Here is a 19,051-nt window from a genome sequence, read left to right on the forward strand (position 1 = left end):
GAAGTGATGATACTTTCTGCAGGACCTGACCATCATTTTGCAGGACAATGCTCAAGCACGTACAGTGCAAGCTGTTACTGATTTATTTGACTGATGGGGCTGCTAAGTGCTATACCACCTACTGCAGGCCCCTGACTTAAGCCCTTCTAAGTTCAACTAGATTTCTAAACTGAAGGAAACAATTTACGGCATTCGCTTCAGAACTGCTACAAATTCGTCGGGCAACAGACCGCGCCGCTCGAACTGTCAACACAACTGGGACTGCTAAGAGTGTCCTACAACTTCCACACCGCTGGCAACGGCTTATACACAATGCTGGTGACTACTTTGAAGATCAGTAAAACTTTGAAACAAGTATTTATTTTTTACGAGCTGTAAATAAATAGTTGTCACTATTAAAGTTCCAATCCTCGTAAACACGAGCTCAGTGAAGTTATTTTATCCACGCAAGTAAGAGAACTGGAAAGGAAATGCCGGGGAGAGATAGTCTGTCTATAAACCGAGAAGCGAGCAGCGCTCCTAGTAGGCAAGCTGCCTTTCCCCCAACAACGCTACAGCTGCTATACAGCATGACTAAGAATCAATATGCCTTCTGGTAGTGTAGAACAGCGAGCAAAAATGTGTGCATTTTCTGTCGACATGCGTTAATTGCGTTATTTTAGGTGTACAATGTAATGTTGTTTTTGTGGTCTTAGGACTGGTTTGATGCAGCTCTCCATGCTACTCTATCCCGTGCAAGCTTCTTCATCTCCCAGTACCTACTGCAGCCTACTTCTGAATCTGCTTAGTGCATTCATCTCTTGGTCTTCCTCTACGATTTTTACCCTCCACGCTGCCCTCCACTACTAAATTGGTGATCCCTCGATGTCTCAGAACATGTCCTACCAACCGATCCCTTCTTCTAGTCAAGTTGTGCCACAAGCTCCTCTTCTCCCCAATTCTATTCAATATCTCCTCATTAGTTATGTGATCTACCCATCTAATCTTCAGCATTCTTCTGTAGCACCACATTTCGAAAGCTTCTATTCTCTTCTTGTCTAAATTATTTATTGTCCACGTTTCACTTCAAATGGTTCAAATGGCTCTGAGCACTATGGGACTCAACTGCTGAGGTCATTAGTCCCCTAGAACTTAGAACTAGTTAAACCTAACTAACCTAAGGACATCACAAACATCCATGCCCGAGGCAGGATTCGAACCTGCGACCGTAGCGGTCTTGCGGTTCCAGACTGCAGCGCCTTTAACCGCACGGTCACTTCGGCCGGCCGTTTCACTTCCATACATGGCTGCACTCCATACATATACTTTCAGAAACGACTTCCTGACATTTAAATCTATACTCGATGTTAACAAATTTTTCTTCTTCAGAAACGCTTTCCTTCCCATTGCCAGTATACATTTTATATCCTCTCTACTTCGACCATCATCAGTTATTTTGCTCCCCAAATAGCAAAACTCCTTTACTACTTTAAGTGTCTCATTTCCTAATCTAATTCCCTCAGCATCACCCGACTTAATTCGACTACATTCCATTATCCTCGTTTTGCTTTTGTTGATGTTCATCTTATACCCTCTTTTCAAGACACTGTCCTTTCCGTTCAACTGCTCTTCCAAGTCCTTTGCTGTCTCTGACAGAATTAAAATGTCATCGGCGAACCTCAAAGTTTTTATTTTTTCTCCATGGATTTTAATACCCACTCCGATATCATTTTTTAGACGTTTGTATTCCTTTTTGCCTGCTTCATTTACTGCATTTTTATATTTTCTCCTTTCATCAATTAAATTCAATATTTCTTCTGTTACCCAAGGGTTTCTACCAGCCCTCGTCTTTTTACCTATTTGTGACTCCGCTGCCTTCACTATTTCATCCCTCAAAGCTACTCATGTAATAACACTGAATAAACTCTAATAAATATACTGAATTTTCCTCTGTTTTGTATATATTTTCTCAGAGCTCAAAATAGCATACATCACAAAACAGTATCCCAAAGAATTCAGTCCTTACACGTTGGTACCACAAGCTATTCATAACCGCAATCAAATCGATTCCGCCACATTAGTCGCTCCGCGTCCTTGTTGCAGTAGCTGTAGCTGGTCTAACAATATACACAGGAACAGAATGCAAATTACAAATTTCAAGAAATGTTTGTAAAACTAGGCGCCCCTGATACTTTGGCTACTGACATACAATATTTCTACCTAACCGAGTTTGAATAACATATGGTAGATTTACTTTTAAAGGAATTTGAAGTACACTACTGGTTAACATGGAACAGTTCCCAAGTTGCTATCGCAACTTTAAGCGATCAGTTGTGACCGCATCTGGTTTGCCGTTCCTTTGAATCATAAATACCTTGTAATCACGCTGTAGGACCCTGAAAGAGCCCGAAAAGTGAGGGGTACGGAGAAATCTGACAGCATCATCACATAACCAAAAATAGTGACACGTGTTCAAGTCCTTATGTACGAAAACAAATTTGGTCCTATTTCCTGTAGTGTTCCTGGGAACCAGACATTGCACAAGTTTTCGTAGTTTGTTTATAAAATCAGCAAGCTCCCCAGACTGCAACGAAGAAATTTTAGATGGCGGAAAAAAATGAGCAGGTACCTTTATTGGTTCACCATAAACCGTGCATGGGGGCTTAATTAAAAAAAGAATGCAAATAATTTTTAATTTTTTTGATTTAGTAGCTGTCTGTCCGATTACGAAGTCTCGTAAACGGTTGGCCCTGACTAGTATTATTACGCAATCTGACTGCATGAAACAACAACAAGGAATGAAATGAAAATCTCCGTTAACACAATTAATTAATTAAGTCCCCAGCAACTATAAAACCTACGAAACCAAAGCACAAGTATAACTGTTCTGTGTGTGGAAGTATGATTCAACGTATGCATCTGGCACGGTTCTTCTTCAATAACACAAGAAATTTTAAATATCATTTATACTGAATTAATTAAAGAAAATAGAAATACCATAATTACGCAAGAAAACCAGAATTACACTCTAATCCAAGAACACAAGCCAGATGCTTTGTTGACTGAACCTGTAATGACGCATTATTTAAAACATGGAAATAATGAAAAAACAGTGAATATTTTACCTTCATATATATTGACGAATAGCACTCTGATCATTACAATATCTCCATTCGAACAACATCTGCTGTCTATCCCATCAAACAACTGCATAAAACATGGAACAAGCACTCTTTACTACAACATCTCGACAAGCCTTGCCCACTAGCACATCTCAACACGAACTGACTACTACGAGTCCTCGACAAGCACTGCCCACTACGACATCTCAATAATCACTGCCTACCACGAGTTCTAAACAAGCACTGCCTACCACGACATCTCAAGAATCACTGCCAGTGGAGGCGGCGGAACAATACTCTCTAGCGCGATCTCTGGCGCTGTGGCTCAGTGTAGCCACCTTTCAACCAGCTGTGCAGGGTTGCATTGGGTGCCCTCCTTAATACTAGTAGGTATTCCCAATAAAACTAAAGGCATTGACAGAACCCTAGATCCTAGACGGCATGCCAACACTGTCTTGAAGGTCCAGTGCAAACCCTCTACCATCCCGCTACTGGAGGGATGGTGGCTCGTAGTACAGACATGCTTGCAACCAGAAATATGCAATGGTTCTGTGCATAACTGGCATTCAAATTGGCGTCCCTATCTGACGTAATGACCTGTGGGGTACCAAAACCGGCGAACGACACAGATACTGTATCAAAATGCGAGCAATAGATGCTGCAGAAATATCCTGAGCAGATACAGCCTCAGGCCAAGGAATAAATTGCTCGATCACCCTCCAGAATGGGTAGGGGCCCAGCTGCGTCGACGTGCAAGTGAGAAAATCTCCTAGTATGGGTGGGAAAATCAGCAGTAGGAGTATCCAAGTGTCTGCTTATTTTGCATGCTTGACACTTGATGCATTCCCTCCCTTCGAAGTGGATAGTTTCAAGAACTAATCTTTTATTCTTCTTTCTGTCTATCGATAGCTTGGTATTGACATGGAACCGACGTAAAATATTAAGCAAAAGAATCTCATACTTCCACACCTACTTAGTTATTTCTTAGACCTGCTGATTGTCTATGTCGTAATGCACTATCAAATAATGTAACACCAAATTGGATTCCATATTTAATTCTGACAGAATTGTTTAACACACATCATGCTGTAACCAACTACTGATATTGTGCAATTGAGTTGAAGATCTATAGCTGTAGTTGCAATTCGCAACTTGTTTGAAAGAGTACCAAAAGTACATTGAATCATTCTTTCTTGTATAAGTCGTCTTTGTAAATATGTTGTTGCACAGATAAGTTGCTATTCGGATACAAGCTTATAACATGTCTAGATAAAGCAAACGCCCTTAGTTTTCTATTCGGATCATTGCGTAGTATTCTCGGTTCTGGTAAACTGAATTGCCCCAGTTCCAATCTCCTTTTAAACGATGCATTTTTAAATACATTTGGGTCAGCGGAAACACCATATGCTCCTACTTTAATGCAAGGAAATCAATAGTTTGCATTGAAAATTGCCATTAAATTAATAGAAAAGTAATTCTAATAATTGTAGCACAGGGAACCAATTTGACCGGGCTTTGTATTCCAATTAGTTTGCCGTCTACGGGCCTGAGCACATTAGGAAAATTACTGTTGTGATAAATGTCTTCCGAAATTTTTAAGGGTCATCCTTGTTTTTTTTCCCAGCTTATACTTAATTAAATAATCCAATATTGCGTCACAAACTTGCTTACCAATAGAATGTATGGTAGACACTCCATGTAGAAACTTAACATAAATGTAGTCTGAGACTATAAATTTGTAACAAATCAAATTCAGCTACGAGTAGGTAAATAAATAGTCTCAGTTTTTTATATTTACTCAAAGACATTCAAGCAAAGTTGAAACACACAGCCCGCATCTCGTGGTCGTGCGGTAGCGTTCTCGCTTCCCACGCCCGGGTTCCCGGGTTCGATTCCCGGCGGGGTCAGGGATTTTCTCTGCCTCGTGATGGCTGGGTGTTGTGTGCTGTCCTTAGGTTAGTTAGGTTTAAGTAGTTCTAAGTTCTAGGGGACTGATGACCATAGATGTTAAGTCCCATAGTGCTCAGAGCCATTTGAACCATTTGAAACACACAAGAGACAATTTTCGGCGTATCAAGCCCAGAAAGCTGTTACATCGGGACATGGTGCAAAGTAGAGAAGAAAAAAATACAAATATTACGACGAATTGCTATTTCTTGTTCCACACGTCGAAGATGCCGAAACTACAACACTCCAGGAAGTCAACACAACCAAGTGCTGAAAACTACGTATGGGCATCGTAAAGTCCTGGAAATTCACCAGATTGTCATCCACTTTCTTTAGTATGGTTCAAGAACCACAATTAATAAGAAAAAGAAAATGTTTACGTCTTTTGAAGACGAGATTGTAAAAGCTACAAGAAATGACGCGGCATCGTCTGATGAAAAGGGAATATTTCGTCTCTCCTTCATCAAATCGCCGAAAAAGATGGATGATGGCTCTGAAGTGTCAGAAAAAACTGAAACATTAAATTCAATTTGAGCATCCAGTATGGCTGGAGACGTGTGCGCAAGTACCGACATGGCCAACAAGGGTGCGGGCCTAGGCGTGGACGGTGCGTGTGCGTGTCTGTGTGTGCGTATGCGTGATCCGAAGGCTTTTTTTCTGCCAGGTATGTTTGGCTAAGGTAGAAGCGTTGGAGGAGAGTGCTAGTGTTCTCAAACATCAGTGCATAGAAAACCTTGGATAATCTATTTGTGGCGCAAATTTATATTTAGATGTGATTCACAAACGCTGAAAATATGTTTTTATTATGAAGAAGACTCTTCATAAGGTGATGGCGAATGTCTTACGCGATCTATTTGACTCTTGTAAATTGTTAAACAACTGAAATGAAATGATCGTATGGCATTGTTGGCCGGGAGGCCGCATGCGGGGAAGTTCGGCCGTCGTTTTGCAAGTCCTTTATAGTTGACGCCACTTCGGCGACTTCGAGTCAATGATGATGAAATGATGATTAAAGACACACAACACTCAGTCATCACGAGGCAGAGAAAATCTCTGACCGCGCCCGGAATCGAACCCGGGACCCCGTGCGCGGGAAGCGAGAACGCTACCGCAAGACCACGAGCTGCGGACGTTAAACAATTAATCTGATACGATAGTGCAAATTTATCTGCAGCCATTTACGATGTTGCAATTGCTGCGATCTCGCAGTCGGGAGCTTGTGGAGTCACGCGTTATGTATTATTAACGGATTTCACTAAGCTCTCTTTTGCTTACTATTAGCGACAGGCTAGATCACATCTGAAGAGCTAGCTACCGGACGACGAGCAGGAGGGGAGGAGGGGAGGTAGGCTGGGACGTAAGAGTGAGTTAGTCAGTAGCTGCGCATTGAGCTGAACGCATCAGCAGCTGCCGCCACGCTGTCCTGGTGACATTTTCTGGGATCAGTTTTTCAGGTAGTTGTGTTATTACAATGATTTTTCTCAATTCCCAGTGCGTGTGACGCACTATGATCTGCTGTTTACGAGTATGTTTTCTTTTTATTTTCCATGATAATTTTGATATGTTAATTAGGGCCGTGAAGCATTTTTCGTCAGTTGTGGCAATGTGTATTGACCTTCCAATATTTCAGTGATAATCTGCTGCCCTATCTCTTCTTACCACGTATCTGTGTACAAGTTCCTCAGCAGCTACACACTTGTAGGTCGATAGGAGGCAATTCTTCCGGCGGCAGCTGTAGGACAGTTCCCTGCCAATTTTGAGTAGTACTGTGGACAAGAGCACACAGCAAGGTGAACATATACACTCACGTGATCGAAAAGGCGACCAAAATCCGTTTCAAGCGTTTCGTATACACGAAGGCGAACAGCTCTGGTGCATTCAGTCTGGGGTAGGGGAATAGGACGAAACTGTCTCCTGCACTGTGGGTTTGTGGGCCATTTCATATAGGTAACAAGCGAGGGTTTCTACACTTTCAACTACTTAGTTTCAACTACATTTCAAGGTCAGTCCCACTCTATTTTTCCCTGTTCTCTACATGCAAAAGGCACACACAGTGAATTACATGTAGTTTCTATTCAAATTAATGCAGAATTTCTGGTTCGCGAGTGCTTTTTTAGTGTAAAATTTGTAAAAATGCCACGAAAATGTGTAAATATGGTAAATAACTTTTGTTATATTTGTGGTGAAATAACATTTTCCTCACAGAAACGGAATCTGACGCCTCTTGTAAATACTGCGTATCAGTATTATTTCGGTATGATAAGAGATCCTGTTAGGATGTTTGACAGAGTAGAGAATATGAAAGCAAATACTCCTGAACAAAAACTTTTATTAATGTTGGCATATACATTTACACACAGAAAATAACTATTTCTTTATTTTTGTTTCTTGTAGTTTTAATAACATCCAGCAAAAATTTCAAGGTATTAGTTATGTCTACATCTGAATTATATATTTCATTCTCCAGCCAGTAATTTGACAAGTACAAGGAAGGTATGTTTTTGGTTTCCAATACATACCTAGTTTTTTCCTGTAAACTACCTCCTTTATGGCTTTATCAGTTAGTTCTATTCCGTCTTGCAGTTCTTCTAGCTGAGAGCATTCGGGAATTTTAGTTTTCCCTCTTATTTGGTTGGTTGTTTGGGGAAGAAGACCAGACAGCGAGGTCATCGGTCTCATCGGATTAGGGAAGGACGGGGAAGGAAGTCGGCCGTGCCCTTTGAAAGGAACCATCCCGGCATTTGCCTGGAGCGATTTAGGGAAATCACGGAAAACCTAAATCAGGATGGCCGGACGCGGGATTGAACCGTCGTCCTCCCGAATGCGAGTCCAGTGTCTAACCACTGCGCCACCTCGCTCGGTCCCCTCTTATTTCCGGCATAACACAGTTATTTAAACACTCCACATCATCCTGGGTATATGTTGACAGATCATCAGCTCCATATACTTTCGGAATTTCCATACTGAACTTAAGCTTTACAATTTTTACAAACTAATTCCCATTGACGATGTTACTCCCTCAGTTTGAAACTCTGCAAACGGTTTTTCTGTTACTAAGTGCACAAAACGGAGTCCCCACTAGGACAACTTGTGTTGGTAATAAACTAGTTGTTGTGGGACGCATTTTAGAAGGTACTGGTCTTAGACCTTCTAATGAGTCATTCAGGTTCCTTTTCTCTGTAGCAGAACACCTTTCTGTTGAAACAAGTTCATGATATCCATTTGTGAAATAAATAAAAGAAAACTTTACTCCAGATTAAGTTAATAGTAATACCCATCAGAGGATCCCCAACGTGCCATAGTAAACCGACTGAAGAATTTAGAGTCATTTTTATTATAAATAATAGTATGCATTATTCATAATGGTGTTTACTCATCTGAAATACTGTACGTATTTTGAGCCGATCCAATGAAACAGGAAAACTTAAGAACATTACACAATAACCATAACGTTTTCATTTTTACACTTCTCATCAATTTATTCACACTACTTTGAACGTTATTTGCACCGACAGAATACAGTGAACTATGTCAAGACCAGACTTTGGGTTGAAAAATCTTGATACTAAGACGTGTTTTATATCCTGTGATGTCGTAAACTTCTTCCATTTCTGTCCTATAAAATATGAGGCATCATCAGTAAGTATCACTCGTGGCAATCAATCTTCTTCGATCCTTTTCCTGATGGAGCTCGCTGTTGCACTACGTACAGTGTACACAGTAACATGTTTTGTGAAAACATCATATAGTGCTACTACGTATCTTACTCCACCCTTACCTCTTGGAAAGGGGCCAGCTACATCTAGAGACACTAAATCTAGAGGATTCTTATTTAAAATCGGGCGAAGCTCTATATTTTTGGAAGAGTTAAAATCTTTTGCCTTCTGACACACTATACATTTTCATAGTACTTGAAGTACTCGTCGTCTCAAATTTGAAAAGTAACAATATTAACCTATCTCCTCGATAGATTTATTTACCCCATAGTGTCCCCATACTTCAATGTACTTCACAGGAAGACAAACGCACTATTGGTCTGAGTCAGGATATTTGCAATCCTTATATGCCCTGTACCACAATTGTATCTGTTTTTTGCCTTCCTCTGTTAGCTTTTTTGACCTTGCTCCATCTTAGGTCCTGTTGTTGCATGGTTTTCATTTGTTTACAAAACTTACTGTATTCAGATTGCGGTACTTTACTTTGCATAAGAGGAGTTCTTATTTCACAATCCTGTTCCAAAAATTCACTAAATTCATCTAGACCTTCAGGTAACCTTGATAGGACATCGGCAATGATGTTCTGACTGCCCTTGATATAAATAATTTCGAAGCTGAATTCTTGCAGATATAGACACCACCACCTTGCCAATCTACTGTGCAGTAATCTGCATGTCAACAAGAATGAAAGGGATGGGTGATCACAATATACATTTGTGCTCTTACAGCATAAAAAGTACTCAAATTTTTTGAATGCGTAGACTACTGCCAAACTTCCTAATTCTGATACAGAGCATGAAGTTTCTGCCTCAGTTAATGTGCGGCTAGCAAAACTAATTACCTTTGACAGTATCTTGCCATCTTCCTCTCTCATCAGGAACGGACACGCCCCCAAACCCTGCGAGGAGGCATCTGTGCAGTGTGGACAGACAGAAGCTCTTCTCCATATCGGGGTGACTAAGTATATTTGCATTCAATAATGTCTCTTTAATATCACTGAAATCCTCTTGGCACTTGTCATCGCATAGCCGTGGTTTATTTTTGCTTAATAAATTAAGCAGGGCGTCACTGTTCATCAGTTGTTTGAGTATGAACTTACGGAAGAATGACACTAATCCTAAATAAGCTTTAAGCTGTTTCTTGGTCCTAGGTGTTTGGCATCGGGTTTCTTAGGATGAGGGAGGATACCTTGTTCGAAGACAAAGTTACCAAGAAATTTTACCCTCTCTCTGCCGAAGACAAAATTTTTTAAATTGGCTGTCAGCCTGTATTCTGAAAAACGTTTGCCGGCCGCGGTGGTCTCGCGGTTCTAGGCGCTCAGTCCGGAACCGTGCGACTACTACGGTCGCAGATTCGAATCCTGTCTCGGGCATGGATGTGTGTGATGTCCTTAGGTTAGTTAGGTTTAAGTAGTTCTAAGTTCTAGGGGACTGATGACCACAGATGTTAAGTCCCATAGTGCTCAGAGCCATTTGAACCATTTGAAAAACGTTGTAAAATCTTCTCAATCAGCTGAATGTGTTCTGACCAAGTGCGGGTGGCGATTAACAAGTCGCCAACATAGACCATAATCTTGCTAAGTAGCTCTGGTCCTAATACTTCATCTCACGCTGCGATGAATACACCTGTACTTATATTTAGACCAAATTACAGCAAGAAAATACAAAGCTTCTTACCATCATCACAAAAGCTGTATACTTTCTACTTTTTGGATGGAGTTGGATTTGCCAGTATGACCCTCAGAGGTCCCATGTGGTAAAATACCGGGTATTATGGAACTTCAACAGTTGTTCGCCCAGGTTGTCAGGCCTGATTCGAAATGGTACTAGGATCTTATTAATACGTCGAGCATCCAGAAACAATCTGCCTGATCCGTGTGGTTTACTTACAGACAATATGGGGATACAATAAGGTGAAAAGGAAGGTTGAATGATTCCCCATTTAATCATTCGATTGATTTCCTATTGTACTGCCTCTCTTTTCGACCAAGGAATGGGATATGTCGAAACACAAAAAATTTCTTGTGTGTAAACATCCATTTTGTACTGATAATCCATGAAAACTCTGGGTTGTTTTCCAAATACATGTGCATCCTTAGACATCAGATCTGTAAATTCCTGTTGCTCCTGTTCATTTAAAGTGCTGGACTCACTTACCTTTTGCTCTACGATTTCATAGTTTACATCTTATTCTGGCACTTTTTCATTATAGTGAGTGTTTACAAATAATACAGTAGGAAATACAAATTGAACTATAAAATCAGACTCTTCCTTCTGTTTGGCCTTGTCTGACGTTTTTATTGAATCGACAGAAAATACCTTTTCGTTTGCACTGAAGAAGCGTTTGCCACGTCCTATGTCAATTTAATTTGTCAATGATGAGGAAATTACATTTGACAGTGAACTATTTTCAATGAAATAATTGTGTGTAACTTCACTACTTTTTTTTGTTTCCGATGGCCATCTGGGAACTTGGGAATTTTACCTCTTTTCCTTAACTCTTGGAAAAACTGAGTTGCCAAATGTTAGTGCTTGAGCCTGTGTCTAGAACTAAGTGTACTTACATGTCAAATATAGTTGTCTTTATAACTGCCTGTACCTGCTCTTCGTACTAGTTTTCCTGAACTTCCTCCTCATGGCGATATAAATCATCTTTCATGTAACCTTGTTCGCCGTAGCTCACAAAACATGTGTTTATAAGTGTATTGCCCACACTACTTACCTGGTCAGCAGTGTGGGGTCTCACTACGACCGGTTGGAGATTTCTCACGGTGCACGAGCGCTGACCTCGATAGCCGGAGTAATTTCAGCGAGTTGTACAGTGTGTGTCACTGGCGGCGGATAGCCTTGCACTCGCGGATCGTAGTTCGCTTATTGCTGTTGTTCTGGTACCCTCCCTTAAATCTTTTATTTTTCCCACTTCCATTACCATATACACTCCCTTTTTGTATATACTGTGTCGGATATGGTTGTCATGCTTGTTGTGCAGTAACATTATTATTTACAGGTTGGTTCCCAAAGACGGGTTGAGGTGTTTGCTTATCTGCTGCTTTATGTTGCCATGGTGCCTCTTCATAAATCAACCGACAAAAAGCACTCAGTGTCGTGTTCCGGTGCGGTTAGTAATTTTTTCCTTATGTGTGGCGGAGGTCGGCTCTTTAATATCTTCAGTACACCTACCTGTGATATGGGATTGGTCCAATATCTGGTTTTATTTAAATACTTTTCGAAATAACCTCTAAGCTTCCATGCTTGCTATGAAATGGAACCGGGTTAGTGACTTTACGTCTTAATCTTTCTTGAACGGCTTCCGACCAGTTCTTGTCCAAGAAAGCACGGTGAGATTGCTCGTAACTGTGACAACGTTCTGCCATTTCAGTGGCCCACAAAAGAACATCACCTTGGGCGCAACCAACAACAAATCTTATCTTTTGAGCTTCTGTCTAGTTACTCGGAAACAGGTTGCGGAACGCAATGATAAAAACTACCAGGTTCACCCGCTTTCCATCTGTCGAAGGACTCTAGGAATATACTACAACCCCCTACATATTGCTCCCATAATGATGGTGAGGATAAGATTAGATTAAATAAAGCATGCACAGAGGCATTTAAACATTTTTCCCATGCTCCATACATGAAAGGAACAGGAAGAAGCCCAAACAACTGACACAATGTAACGTTCCTTCTGCCATGCATTCCAGACTGGTTTGTAGTGTATAGAGTACATGTATACAAACAGTTCAAGAAAAAAATCAAACGAGTGTGGTGAACAAGCAATTTACATAAAATTCAGCCATATGGATGTCTCACCCACTTCTCTTCCTGAAATCTTCTGTCAAATCTAAAAGTCGTAAATTCGATAATACCTAGGAATTACAATATGAGCAAATTAAATTGGAAGGAAAACATAGAAAACGTTGTGGGAAAGGCTAACCAAAGATTGCGTTTTATTGGCAGGACACTTAGAAAACGTAACAGATCTACCAAGGAGACTGTCTACACCACGCTTTTCTGTCCTCTTTTAGAATAGTGCTGCGCGGTGTGGGATCCTTAACAGATAGGACTGACGGACTATGTTGTGTCTAGACCATACAGCCCAGACACAATGCTGTAGCCGATAGGGCACGCAAGGCTAACGCAGACGGGCGTGAAGTCTGGAACATGAGACTTATAAATGCACTAAAGAAAAATACGTAGCCTTTTTAATACTTAACTTTATTCTCTTGTTGGAATACATCTCTCCTGCATACTCGTAAGCTATTCGCACTGATACAAATGGCGCCTTGCTAGGTGGTCGTCATTTAACTTAGCAGAGGGCTATTCTACTGTCTATCTCTCGGCAAATGAGAGCAAGGCTTTGCACGTCCAATCGCTAGCTATGTTGTCCGTACAACTGGGGACGAGGTCTCCTCAGTCTCTCGAGACCTGCCTTGTGGTGGCGCTAGGTTTGCGATCCCACAGTGGCGACACGCGGGTCCGACATGTACTACAGGACCGCGGCCGATTTAAGTTACCACCTAGCAAGTGTGGTGTCTAGCGGTGACACCACAGACTACATCGAAAAACTTCAGAGAAGGGCATCACGTTCTGTATTATCGCAAAACAGGAGAGACAGAGTCACTGAAATGATACAGGACTTGGGGTGGACATAATTAAAACAAAGGCTTTTTTCGTGTCAGCGGAATCTTCTCACGAAATTCCAATCACCAACTTTCCCCTCGAAATGCGAAAATATTTTGTTGACGCTGACCTACATAGGGAGAAACGATTACCATGATCAAATAAGGGAAATCAGAGCTTGTACGGAAAGATATAGGTGTTCGTTCTTTCCATGCGCTATACGACATAATAGAGCATAGTGAAGGTGGTTCGATGAACCCTCTGCCAGGCACTCAAATCTGATTTGCAGAGTATCCATGTAGATGTTGATGTAGAATACGTGGAAAACTGCCTATGTCTAAGCAACCCTATCTGACTTCTTTCTCTTTTGGCACATTCAGACTCTAATTCCAAGCTTTCTACTCTTGCGTTATCTCCTCTACTACGAATGTAAACCTTCACAGTCCTTGTGTAGCTAGTTGATAGCAGTGGTCTCTCTCTTCATAGTATTACACATTTGGTTTTGATTTGCTCTTATGCTATTATTCGTTTTCGTGATTTTCCTTAATCCACTTCCTACGTGTTCTTGATTGTCACTAATTGGACCTACCTTTTCGTTCAAAACATCAATACTTTCTTTAACGTCAGAAATAACCTCCTCTTTTAATTGTATTCTCATTTCTTTCAAATTTTCAGGTATCTCTGTGTGTAGATTTTCTGTCGGATCATTGAATTTTGGTTTGACACTGTTTTGGAAATCTGTTCTCTTTTGAAATCCGAAAAACCTTGTGACAAATCGCTACATTTTTTGTTCAAGTTACTAAGCTGCAACAGCTCATTGGTGGTACTATTATCGTTGCTATCAGCTGTACTTTGCATGTTAATATTCGAATTACCGATAATAATCTGTGTACGTCCTATGTTGTCAAAATACATGCTGTTTCCTGTTCCTCTGCTTCTTTTAGCAGCGATATGTCGCTTCGGGAGATCCGTGAAACAGACTCATCGATAGTAATCGTGGTATCGTGATAGTTTGTCTGTGTATCTCTGCTGACATTTGTTACATCTATCTCTGATGTATGTCAGCTTTCTGCTAGCTACGCTTCGTTTTCATTTATCTTTCGTGCAAATCACCACCATCTTGGCCGACTGCACGTTCTTCATTACTATCAACAATGGGTAATTTTTGGTCAGCCGTTTTGATCGTGCTTACAATTACCAAAAAAATTAGTGAAAATCAGTAGAAAATTTTTATTCAAATAAATCTGCCACCTGAAACCTGCAATTTCCTGTGAAATCGCGTTTCGATAAATTCCTGTCAATTTATCGAATAGTATTATGACACAAATGTTTGTAAATTTCGCAATAATTTACACTAGACTGATGAATTAAAGTTTGGTATGATTTTTGAGTCCTTTACATTAATAAGTTTCCTACTAGGGAAACGGTGAGGAAAAAGGAAAGAAAGAGAAATACGGGAAGAGAGGCGCTAATAAGGGTAATCATGCAACGTATTGCGCAAATTTCCTACCTTCTCTGCGTAATCAAGTAGCTCACTTAACTCTTCCGTTGGTGGATAAATTGGTCCTTTTAATTCTCTGTTCCTCGTTATTACACTCCTGGAAATGGAAAAAAGAACACATTCACACCGGTGTGGCAGACCCACCATACTTGCTCCGGACACTGCGAGAGGGCTGTACAAGCAATGATCACACGCACGGCACAGCGGACACACCAGGAACCGCGGTGTTGGCCGTCGAATGGCGCTAGCTGCGCAGCATTTGTGCACCGCCGCCGTCAGTGTCAGCCAGTTTGCCGTGGCATACGGAGCTCCATCGCAGTCTTTAACACTGGTAGCATGCCGCGACAGCGTGGACGTGAACCGTATGTGCAGTTGACGGACTTTGAGCGAGGGCGTATAGTGGGCATGCGGGAGGCCTGGTGGACGTACCGCTGAATTGCTCAACACGTGGGGCGTGAGGTCTCCACAGTACATTGATGTTGTCGCCAGTGGTCGGCGGAAGGTGCACGTGCCCGTCGACCTGGGACCGGACCGCAGCGACGCACGGATGCACGCCAAGACCGTAGGATCCTACGCAGTGCCGTAGGGGACCGCACCGCCACTTCCCAGCAAATTAGGGACACTGTTGCTCCTGGGGTATCGGCGAGGACCATTCGCAACCGTCTCCATGAAGCTGGGCTACGGTCCCGCACACCGTTAGGCCGTCTTCCACTCACGCCCCAACATCGTGCAGCCCGCCTCCAGTGGTGTCGCGACAGGCGTGAATGGAGGGACGAAGTGTCGTCTTCAGCGATGAGAGTCGCTTCTGCCTTGGTGCCAATGATGGTCGTATGCGTGTTTGGCGCCGTGCAGGTGAGCGCCACAATCAGGACTGCATACGACCGAGGCACACAGGGCCAACACCCGGCATCATGGTGTGGGGAGCGATCTCCTACACTGGCCGTACACCACTGGTGATCGTCGAGGGGACACTGAATAGTGCACGGTACATCCAAACCGTCATCGAACCCATCGTTCTACCATTCCTAGACCGGCAAGGGAACTTGCTGTTCCAACAGGACAATGCACGTCCGCATGTATCCCGTGCCACCCAACGTGCTCTAGCAGGTGTAAGTCAACTACCCTGGCCAGCAAGATCTCCGGATCTGTCCCCCATTGAGCATGTTTGGGACTGGATGAAGCGTCGTCTCACGCGGTCTGCACGTCCAGCACGAACGCTGGTCCAACTGAGGCGCCAGGTGGAAATGGCATGGCAAGCCGTTCCACAGGACTACATCCAGCATCTCTACGATCGTCTCCATGGGAGAATAGCAGCCTGCATTGCTGCGAAAGGTGGATATACACTGTACTAGTGCCGACATTGTGCATGCTCTGTTGCCTGTGTCTATGTGCCTGTGGTTCTGTCAGTGTGATCATGTGATGTATCTGACCCCAGGAATGTGTCAATAAAGTTTCCCCTTCCTGGGACAATGAATTCACGGTGTTCTTATTTCAATTTCCAGGAGTGTATATAATATGGCTTTTATGGCATTCGTATCCATGCAATACGGAAACAGATAAAAATTTGGTTTTCCTTTACAGAATAATGACAGAATTATTGCGTATGTTCATTTAACATTCGCTAGAAAAAATCTGTTGATGTTTAACTATCACTTTGTCCTGGAAAATCTGTCGCCAGTTGTGTTAGTTCTGTTGGTCGATATAACCGTGCTGGGAGGCAGCCCAGCAGCTAACACAAAGAGTATGAATCGCCATGAAATTTGCAGTACTGCAATTAAAGCACAAATTCTTCCTCGCAACCTAAGAAAAATACAATGCAACGTACCGATACTGAAGTCACACAAACCGTATTTTACAGCAAACTTGCTTAACAAAAAGTCAATTTTTCTGATTATTACACACACACACACACACACACACACACACACACACACATATATATATATATATATATATATATATATATATATATATATATATATATTGCAAGATGGAAGAAATTACTGCCTCTTCTTATGATTGCAGGTGAAGGTCATGCTTGTGAACAGTGTTGGCGTAATAAATAAATTCGATTGCACTCTTTCTCGGCGTATTCTAATAATGAATTCTTCTCAGGTTATCAGCCGACTGGTGGCGTCGTCTTGTTGCAACAATCGTAATAAATAAAACTATTCTTCATCTATGATAACTCTTAATATACATTTTTTCTTTTGCACTTTTATCACACGTAGCATTTACTACAGATATTGTTGACACACAAGCAAAAATTACACACCCTTTTCGTATGAGATCTAAAACTTAAGTACTACCAACGAGATTGAAACAAAAGTTGTTAAAAAATCGAATATTCTCCTGACATTGTTCTTTCGTATAATGATAATTTTAAAAGCCTATCTTTGCCATCTTCTGCGACGATGTACCACTTTCTTATTACTAATGCGGAAAACATTCATTTAAACTGATATTGCAAGAAAATAAAATAAAAATGTATTACTCAAGGTGAAATGGATAGTGGGAAGGCTATAGAGTGAGGAGGACTAATGATGGCGGAGAGAGTAATGGTACAAGAACAAAGGGATAGGGGTGGATGGAGAGGGGAAAGGAGAGAGGAGCCCTGATGTGGAATGAGGCAGGTGGGGAAGGGTTAAAGTTGGTAGGAGAGATAAATTTGAGAGCAGATCTCATTGTCTGAGAGAGGGAGTTGATTGACGATGGAGTTAGATAGGACATGGAGTGTGTGTAGGTGCAGGGATCGAGGGATATGTTTGTCAAGGCGCAGCAGCATACCAGGATTGGTGATCAGAGGCAAGACATTGAGGTTACCAGAATCTAATTTAAGGATAGTATCGGAGACGTGTAGGTGTTCAGCGTGGGTGAGGAGGGAAGGGAATTTGATAAAATGGTAGAGGATCCACGTCGGGGAATGTAAACGGATGCGGAAGACAAGAGGGAGTGCATGGTGTACACATGTGTGGGTGATACCCCATCTTAAATTCTGTGCTCTCTTCACGTGCTCACGGCTAACGAACTGCTGGTTGACGCTTCGTTATAGATTTTTGGGATGTGCAGGCACCCACAGAACGTTAGGATGGTTCCGATGGCCAGCAAACTCGCTCACTATTGGGGTCACCACATTAGGTACACTACATAATGTCATCGAATAAACACTATTAAATATACTGAAATTTCTTCGATTTATTATATACTTTCTTCAGAGCTCGTACAAAAGAATGCATCACAAAAATGTATCCCAAAATACTCAGCCATTACACATAGGTATCACATTTTATTCTAACTTAATAACTTGATCCAAATCGATTGCGCCACATTAATATTATTAGTATATATGTGCATTCCATAACCTGCCAAGTTAGCCGAGCGCGCTAATGGGCTGCTTCCTGGACTCGGGTAGGCGCGCCGGCCCCAGATCAAATCCGCCCGGCGGATTAACGACGAGGGCCGGTGTGCTGGCCAGCCTGGATGTGGTTCTTAGGCGGTTTTCCACATCCCCCTAGGTGAATACCAGGCTGGTTCCCACGTCCCACCTCAGTTACACGGCTCGCAGACATCTGAACACTTTTGCACTATTCCATGGTTTACACTAGTCGCAGACAGTTGGGGTACACTGATTCCGTCCCACCTCTTCAACTAACATTGCCACATCCGATTACCCATGCGACCCTGTGTATCCGCGCGAAAAACGGCACAAGCCAAAGAGTATGTGCATTCCACACAGTGTTAACACATTTTGTGGGAAATAAATATTTACTGATGACGCAGTGTGCAGATGTACTGGTGGGATGTTAAGTTAAGCCAGTTGAGAAGGAAAAACAAACTCATAGCGTTCGAATACAGCATTCGTAATGTGCTACTCCTTTCGATTAGATATCTAGGCGTAACGTTGCAAAGCTACATTAAATGGAATGAGCATCTAAGGGCCATAATAGGGAAGGCGAATGACAGATTTCTGTTTATTGGGATAATTTTAGGAAAGGGTGGTTCACCTGTAAAGGAGACCTCGGATAGGACTCTAGTGCGAGATATTCTTGACTTCTGCTCGAGTATTTGAGGTCGATACCAGGTCAGATTACAGGAAGACACCGAAGCAGGAGGTCAAAGGCGGGCTGCTAGGTTTGTTACCAGTAGGTTCGAACAACACGCAGGTAT

At 42.0% G+C, this 19,051-nt stretch overlaps 1 protein-coding gene across 3 annotated transcripts in view; it reads left to right on the plus strand.

Moving 5' to 3' along the window:
* Positions 1 to 6,376: 6,376 nt before the first annotated feature.
* LOC126198470 (cytochrome P450 4C1-like) overlaps positions 6,377 to 19,051 on the plus strand; it is a 130,184-nt gene continuing 117,509 nt past the window's right edge. For 2 of the 3 annotated variants that reach the window (XM_049934816.1, XM_049934818.1), the window contains exon 1: positions 6,377 to 6,502. The gene's annotated coding sequence lies outside the window, so the exon portion shown is untranslated. Of the gene's footprint in view, positions 6,506 to 19,051 lie in introns of all 3 variants that reach the window. The other variant, XM_049934817.1, reaches the window with a different exon arrangement.

The sequence above is a fragment of the Schistocerca nitens genome, chromosome 8, assembly GCF_023898315.1.
Source record: "Schistocerca nitens isolate TAMUIC-IGC-003100 chromosome 8, iqSchNite1.1, whole genome shotgun sequence".
NCBI lineage: Eukaryota > Metazoa > Arthropoda > Insecta > Orthoptera > Acrididae > Schistocerca > Schistocerca nitens.